This window comes from Papaver somniferum, chromosome 7 (genome assembly GCF_003573695.1).
Source record: "Papaver somniferum cultivar HN1 chromosome 7, ASM357369v1, whole genome shotgun sequence".
Classification (NCBI taxonomy): domain Eukaryota; kingdom Viridiplantae; phylum Streptophyta; class Magnoliopsida; order Ranunculales; family Papaveraceae; genus Papaver; species Papaver somniferum.
The window spans coordinates 264,715,837-264,724,984 of record NC_039364.1 but is presented as its reverse complement, the minus strand read 5'-3'; the positions used below and the strand labels follow the sequence as shown (position 1 = coordinate 264,724,984).

Genomic DNA, 9,148 nt, shown 5'->3' with positions numbered 1-9,148 from the left:
AACCACTTCCTGCACAAAATATATATTGTGTGGTTAATCAAAAAAGTGTGAACTGTCAAAAAAAACATCTCCAATCTCTTTTCTATGCAAATTGGAGACATTGGTAAGTGATAAATAACTGTCTGTCCAAAAAACATTCTCTTTGAGTTGCTCCAACTATTCAATATGAATCTGTAATTTCAAGAAAAAATAAACCAAGCAAAAAAAAGATTCAAGTCAAAACACATGGAATTTGCATAATTACCCCGCTTTATATTGAAGAAGTACGCATACTAACTAGACGCATAAGAATTTACTTCCTCCACATCCTCCACTGCCCCATCCTCCACTGCGTCAGGTTCAAATCCTAATACATCTTCTTCAACAATCACATTGTCCTCATCCATATCTTCTTTTCCTACATGGATAAAAACAACCAATGTTATAGATAAGAATTAGACATTCAATAAATACAATATTACTGATTTTCTTACCAATTCCATATTCCCAATCACGAGTTGTTATTAACGCCTCAGCATTTTCAGGTAATAAGGAACTGCGAAATCGATCAATCACCCTTCCTCCAATGCTAAATGCAGACTCCGATGCGACGGTTGAAATAGGAATTGACAAAATATCCTCTGCCATTCTTGAAAGTACTGGATATTGTTGTTCATGGTTCTTCCAATAGTTTAGGATGTCGAGTGAATTTAGACAACCTCTGTACGTCTCGCCAAGATATTCATCTAACTCTGACAAGTCAGTTAATACATTACCACCACGTTCCTGTGTTGCAACATATTCCTGCATGAAACAACCTAGAAGTGGGTGAACTATGAATATACGAGTCTTAAAAGTCTTAGAAACAAGCTAACACCATCACATATTATATCCACAGTTGAAAACAAGCTAACGCCATCACATATTACATCCACAGTTGAAAACAAGCTAAATCCAACAATGTAAAGCACTCATGTGACTGCACAGCAAAACAGCTTCATCGTCATAATGTGGCATTAAACTTACATCCTAAGGGATTTCACTGATTAGTAAAACCTACTCATGACCACAAACATGATACATCTTAGTTTAGAGCAGGAGGCAATATCTCTATATTGAGACATTCTATAAAGTGTGGAACACTTCCAATGGGTGGAGTTCCTGACACGAGAACCTAAACGTTCAGCTAATAGCTTGTCGATTCTTAGTATATAATCTAAAGGAAAATCATCTAACAAAATATGTAATCAAGTTTAACCAAGAGAACATAAGAATCCCCAAAAACGGTGAATCCAAAACTCACATTACCCTAGTTTCACAATAACATGCAACACAATCCAGTAAATCCCAATCAAATGCACATCTAAACTTCAAAGCATTAACAGGTGAAAACAATAGTAACCCCCATGTAAAGAACACACCGACATTTTCACAATAGAAATTTAACCAATGAATTAACACTAAAATAAAATTAGCCCAAAATCTATAGAGAAAACAATTTAGGAAGAGAAATAATTACAGTTCACTAACATGAATTAGAGTTAAGTAAGCTTTAAAATTACCTGAAAAAAGTCACTCCCTTCTTGGACAACAAAATTCCCACCATTTTGAACACCCAAATTTTGAGCTGCACAACTGTTGGAAGCTCTTGAACATGACAGGGTGTAATACTCATTAAAAAGTGCTTTTATATTATTATGGACTTTATTAACTTGACGTTCTAATTCTCTCTCATCAGCATACAACTTGGAGTAAGTAAATTTCACAAAATTCATTTTCGATCTAGGATCTAACACAACTGCCATAGCCAATATAGGACTCAACTCCTTCCAATAACTATCAAATTTTTCTTGCATCTCTTTTACCATGTTCCTAATGAATTCAATATTACTTCTGCTCTCTTTCTTTAGTAACACCTGAACTTTACAAATTCTTTCAAAATACAGATTGGAAGTAGGATACTTACTACCAGAAAATATCTTTGTGAGTTCATGAAACACCTTGAGAAACTTTGTGACTACTTCAATTTGTTCCCATTCTTCATTAGTTGGACAGTCTTCATAGTCTGAATCCACCAACTTCAAATGAGAGAAAACTGGCTTATACAAGATACAACTATCTAACATAAGATAAGTTGAATTCCACCTGCATAAAACAAACATTCAGTGAGTATCTAAAAAAACATTAATACAATTCTCTAACTTTACAATTTATAACAGAATAAAAGTGGAATCCCACCTTGTCTTTACGTCTTGCCGAATACCTCTTTTCAGTCCAGACATTCCTAAAGTACCAACAATGTCCAAGAACTTCTGTTTTCTTACTTGGGACTTTTTAAGGGACTTTACTGTCGCTCGAATCTTAAGCACAGCTGGATCAATCTTCGTAAGTCCTTCTTTTACAATAAGAGCCAAGATATGAGCACAACAACGCACATGAAAGTATTTTCCATCATTCAACAAGATCTTCTTTGCAACAAGTCTACTCTTCATAATTCCAGCACAAGCTCCGTTATTTGCAGCATTATCCAAGGTGATGTTGGATACCTTGTCTTCAATTCCCCAATCTTCTATCATTGCAAATAACTTGGAAGAAAGGTGTTCACCTGTTTGAGGAAGTAGAAAGGGGAAAAGTTAACATGAAATTATATTTAAGATAATAAAGAAATAAAATTAAGGGCTTTACCTGTATGAGGTGGTGGAAGGGGACAGAAATTCAGAAGCTTCTTTTGCAATATCCAATCTTGATCAACATAGTGCGCAGTTAAGCTTATATATCCAGTAGTTGTTACAGAAGTCCACATGTCTGATGTTAGACATATCCTACCTGTAAGGATAAGCCATACACATTAGCACATCATATTAATGAAACACATATATCCATAAATTCTTTAGGAAAAGGCAATTTTGAATCATACCTGGAGCAAGTTTCAATCTGTTGCGAATAACTTCTTTTTGTGCTTTATGTTTCTTTACCACGTCGGCTTTCCCAGTATTCCTTGATATTGGTTTAAAGTCATCATTCAAATAAGCACATATATCCCTAAATTCTTTCCACTCCACCAAAGCAAATGGAACATTTCTTGCAATGAGTAAAGCTGAAAACAAATCCCGTAATTTCATTTGATCAATCTTGCGTAGACGGGTAGACAACTGGCTATTCTGTGAAGCTGCTAACATCATCTGCCCTACATCCATAGACTGACGTTTAAGGCACTTATGCCTTTTCATGGCTGAGGTTCCACCTCTTTGGCTTTCATATTTATATCCTACATTACAAGCCTTGCACACCCCCTTCGTTGTACCATCTTTATACTTAACAAGTTTAAAAAATTCCCAAACTTCGGATCTAAGTCTATTTTTCTTTCCACGTGCAACTGGTGCAGGTGCACAACCAACAGTTGGATCCTCATTCACAGAATCTAGCATCTCAGCATCAATCATCATCTTGACCGTCACCACTCATAACATCGTTGTAATGGTCTGGTTTGGTAACTCTTGTTCTTGTACACTTGACATCCTGAAATGGATGGAGCCACAAAGAACAAGTCAAAGAGTCATTCAGAAACGTGAAAATTATATAAACAGAAATTGAATAATACATATACATGTACATCAAACAAAACTATTATAGCAATCGGCCAACTAAGATCCCATAACTAACAGCCTTGGTTCTAAGTTCACATGATCAGGAAGATAAACAGCACCTAAACTCAGTTTTGGAAACAACCAATTGATCTTCATTATACGGGGGAAAAGATACAACCATCATGATACATTGACCTGACCAACCAAACTTGCAATATTGTTGTTTAATAATAATGTTATAAGAAACATAGTTCAACAAAAATGCATTAACTCTGAGATCTGCAATAATGATGTTCATGCACATGTTTCCAAGAGTTTTCATGATTTACATGGAAGCAAGCACATATCATAAGCATCACCAGTCACCATGTTCACATTCCAACCGTATGCTACACAATTACATTCTCCCTTGATACCAAAAAAATAACTAAGAAATTAACAAGAGAGTTTATCCGAGACGGCCGAATATAAACAGCAGTTACAGCACCTAAACTCGATGTGCTACAACTATGAGCTTTACCATCAACATCCAAACATGATAAAATGTACCGAAACAAATATCATATCCATTTTCCTAGATCCGAACATGATATTAATTGCCAAAAAAAACACAAAACCAAACAGAAATATGTGGATCTCTCTATCTTCTTAAAGAGTACATGAAATTAATAAGAAGATGAATAAACAGGAGGTACAAACAAACCAGTACTAGTGTAGTGTACTTGTAGATTGGTGCTACTTCTCCCGAGGCTGGAAAAAAGAGCAATGGTATTCTTCCCTGCAACCCAAACACACGATCAGATGGTGATTGTGTACAAAAAGAATGAAAATTACCATAAAAGATAAAGAAGTCAAATTTTATTTGATTTAAATTTACAAAATGTACTTACAGATTTAGGGGACAACCACTTATCCAAACTGCTCAAACCAAAATTTAAAGATTTCACTAGAACTCCAATCTACAAAACAAAAAGGATGCAAGTACAGCAGTAACAGCACTGGTTTAAATGTAGAAAAATGCTGGTAATATGAATGATACTTCGAAAAAGATAAACAAGATAAACAAAGAAAGACCTTTTGTATATGATTTCAATCACCTCAAGCATGTTAAATCTCAACCAAAATTCAAACTAAACTCATTCAATTTGAAGCTCATACAATTAATATCTCAAATTCACAAGCAAACTCTAAACTGCTCATTCAATTCCAACCCATTACCCATAGTACCATTACTATCATTTCAATTTCACAAGCAAAACTGTTGAATACGAATACAACAAATAAATCATGGAAGTATCGAACTGAACAACATGAGTACATGACCAAATCAAACAGATCTTGTATATATAATCATCAGATTCATCACCAATTACAATCATACAATAAACTAAAACATGTGAAATTCAAAAAAATCTTAATCAAATCAAATTCAAAATCAAACAGAATAACAGATCTACTAAGAACAAGTCAAACTGAAGACTGAACTCAAATCGAATGAAAAAAAAACATCTTACATATTATTAATCGAACAGAAAATCAATTCACTCTTCACGAACCCAGAAAATCAATTCGTTGTTGTATTCCTCCGATCTTCACGAGCCCAGAAAATCAATCCGCTCTTATATTTCTCTTCAAGACTTCAAACAATTTGTTATTCAAGCAGGCTAATCAAAAAATTTATATAAAGAAGAAAACAAATAAGAAAATCTGATTACCTGTCTTTGATCTTTAGATGAATCTAATAATTTTTCTGTCACTTCTGTGAATCTGTGAAGTTTACTCAGGAGAGTAGGAGACTCAGCAGCGCTGCAGCAGGGTCAGGGAAGAAGAAAAAAAGAGGAAGAAAGAAGAGGAAGGCGAGCTAGGGTTTTTTCCTTTTATATGAAGAGGAACGAACATGTTACATGACACGTAACAGATAACTGTGTCATTGTGTGACACGCAGCAGCCTAAGTGGCAGTGGGTGCGGACCGAGCCGGGTTACCCGCGGGTTGCACGGGACGGGACGGGTTAACCCGTTTCTTCACAAACCACTAATTATACAACCCGCGCCCGTCTTGTGTAGTTACGATCCGGGACGGGCACGAGTTTTCACGGGACGGGACGGGCCAACCCGCGGGTTTTGGCTCGGATTGCCAGCTCTAACGGGGATAGTGTGGTAGATTATACTGCCATTTTCTTTTATTTATAGGAATCAAACATTCCCAAAATACTAATCCCTATTTTGGAAGCTATTATCCCTTTTGGGTTGAACCAAATAAGTCCCACACGAATGGAATCTCGTATAAATGTGAGTGTTTGTTCTAAAGGTTACCGATTATTCAATCTGTTTAAAGTTTTGGTTGGATTAAGTTGATATTAGTAATTTTCTTACCATCAGTAAAAACGGTTTTTTTTGTTTTTTTTTGGTACTACTTACAGCTGTAAAAACGTATGTTTGGAGACACAATTGTTAATCTGTATATGGTCAGCAATCACATGAAAATGAAAAATATTTTGGGCCAGGCATATATTTGTGTTGTGTTCAAAGTGAACAACTCTTTCAGAGTGTTGAGTAAGCCTACTCAAAATGAAGATAAAGTTGCAATTGAAGAATGTGAGGAGGATAGTGAAGAATTCTATGACGTAGAATCGAATAAATATGCTCCTTATTTGGCTTATGAAGATAAAGCTAGCAAGAAAACAGAAAAAGAGCGTTCGAGGCTCAAATGAAATGGCGAAATTCCAAATAGTGAGAATCTAGGTAAAGGACAAAGATCCGTTGCTAGGAAACTTAAATAGGTAAGGTTTTCTCTTCTTGTGTTCTAGATAACAACTGTTTTTTATTGCTTATTCTTTTTGGTTGTTTCTTTGGTCTTGGATTTTCCAGAGGCATCTAGTTAGTTTTAGTTTCTTTGTTAGGGTGGTGTTTCTGCCATCGCTTTGGACTCGCTTAGGCGCCCTTCTCTTGTATTCTTTTTCCATTTTTATGAAATGAAATTAACCTTTTAAGTCATAAAAAATAAATAAATTTGTGTTGTGTATTTAGCTGCGTTTACCTTTTCATTCAGGTCCAAGTGTAAGATTTGCAACCAGTGTCTCATTTTCTATGTTTCATCGCTTCCATGGTTCCAAAACGCAATCTTCTTCCCTGGCTACCGAACTCAACTTTATAACCACTAAGTTTCCCTTCACTTTTTTTTTTCTTTTTATCTTCTCACAAATATTACTGGGTATAATGTTAAAGTCGTTCGTCAATAATACCATTGACTTGAATTCGAAATGGAAAAAAAAATACCCCCCATGTCAATGGTCAAAGGTAACATAGTCAAACGACATAACTCTCATCAACAAATCCATACTAGTGGACATAAAAATCAGAAAGTTCAACAGTAAGGGTACGTCTAAATACCTCGTAATCCCCACAGGAAAACTTAATTTTAACAAAATACCTTTTTGTTAAAATTGTACTTTTGTTGGTGGTAGTACAGATTACGGAGTCTAGTATCCCACCAACAAAACAGCTCAAAACCTCAAGCTCTCTCATTTTCTCTGTCAAGAAGAAGAAAAATAATGGGAACATTAGATATAGAATCACATCCAGAACCACGTTAAGAAGAAGGTGCAGATGAAGATGAATTACCACCCATTGAAGAAGCTAGCCTGACAGTAACAAACAAACACAGCCAGTATGGACATTCAGAATATGGTTCTTAGGCATACTCTCATGTGGTGGCCGTGTACCTTAGTTCAGGTCTCTCTTTTCCAAATTTCAAGTAATTGCGTTTTATTTTATTTTTGTCTTCTTGAATCAATTTACTGTGGTTTTTAATTCATTTTAATGGTCAAAGTAAATCTAGTCTCTTCTTCAACTCACACTCAACTTCACCTGATACAGGAGGAGTTGGACATTCTAAACAACGGTGGACGGGTGGAGTCCTTACATGTTGAAATGAATAACCTAGGACTTGGACCACTTGGTTGTCATGAGTATGATCATACTGATACTAGTGACAAGTTCTGCAACAAAGTACATTGTACCACTCTCCTACGGGGTGGCTTTTTTTTTTTTTTTTGGTATAAGCCAAACTAGGGGTTTGGGTGCCATAATTTCAAAATGATTTCTAATTCCTGGCTTAATTGGGGTATACCCAGATTAATTCGGCTGCTGAGCTATAGTCGGCATGCTAAGGATTTATAACCTTGCCAACCTGTACTTATATCAAATAGAAAACATAATATGGGAAGATGTAATTCACTTTATTCATGCAATTTTGGTTACTACATTGATTGAAACATAAAACCTAACTCATTGTCGACGGAAAAACGAATGCACTTAGCATGTGCATCAAGCCTTTGAACCCCTAGGCGACCCTAGTTGACGAGTTATAGTCTCGTGAGGGTTTACATTAGAGATCTACCCACAAAACCTACACTAAAACCATCAATCTTCGTTGGAAGAATCCCATTCATCTCCGGGCTGCGTGAAGTCCGGAGCATTCTCCGGGATTTTGGAGACCATGAATTCATAGCTTGCATCGAATGTGAATGCTTCCCCCTTTTCCTCCAAGTAGCGTGCTTTCACGGCTTCATGCTACAAAAACAAAACACAAACTTAATTTGTTAGTGGTGTTTAATAGGAATATCAAACAACATGGATCACGTAAAATAAACCACAAAAACACTTACAAATTGTTCAATGAACAAGTTAAGTTGGTAGCCTTGAAAATCCGGGGTTGGAGAGCTAAAAAAGCGAGTATCGCATTTTCGATGACTAAGTGCCTATCATGGACTTTTTGAACACTTCTTCCATTAGGATTCCCAAACTCTTGCCTAAATTTGTTGTGTACCCTAGACCAAAAGGTTACGGCATCCACCTTTACGGAGGACTCATGTCTAACTCGAGTTTCCGCGTACCAAGCTTTGGTGATTTCCAAATCTTCATTAGAATCAAATGAATCCATTGTTGTATGTAGAGAGCTATTGGGTGAGTTAGATGGAGTGTATGACGATATGAGCTTTGGAGAGTATATGCAAATAGTTGTGTGTTGTTTTGTAGAGAGAAGTAGTGTATTTATAGGATGGTGCCCAAATTTGGCCGTTATAGTGCATAAGTACAAGTCAATGAATGCAATTGTACTTGGAAAAATTTGAATTTTGAATTCGCCGGCGAGGTTTCTGTTTCCCAAGTATGCCGACTAAGTCTGGCCCGGCAGGGTCCGAATTTTGTTACCATGCCGACCTTATGCTGATTTTAGGCATCAGTAGAACATTTTCTTCTGTGTAACCGCCGGAAATGTATTTGGTCAGTAGTATGCCGGCTATCATAAAGTCGGCAGGGTAGAAATTTTCTTACCATGTCGACCTTATGACTTTTAGGCGTCAGGAGTTCATGCAATTTTCTGTTTAACCGTCGGAACGGTATTTGGTCACTAGCGTGCGGCTATAATGTGGTCGGCAAGGAACATAATTTATAACCATGCCGACCTTATGATTTTTAGGCATCAGGAGTTCCTGCAATTTTCTGTTTAACCGTCGGAACGGTATTTGGTCATTAGCGTGCCGGCTTTGATTTGGTCGACAAGGAATATAATTTTTAACCA

At 36.4% G+C, this 9,148-nt stretch overlaps 1 long non-coding RNA gene across 1 annotated transcript; it reads right to left on the bottom strand.

Moving 5' to 3' along the window:
- Positions 1–626: 626 nt before the first annotated feature.
- LOC113293746 lies at positions 627–5,184 on the bottom strand. The gene is made up of 4 exons (XR_003332526.1): positions 5,081–5,184; positions 4,457–4,525; positions 4,270–4,344; positions 627–783 (listed from the first exon to the last, which is right to left on the bottom strand). It is a non-coding gene; the product is annotated as an uncharacterized LOC113293746 (long non-coding RNA).
- Positions 5,185–9,148: the final 3,964 nt, after the last annotated feature.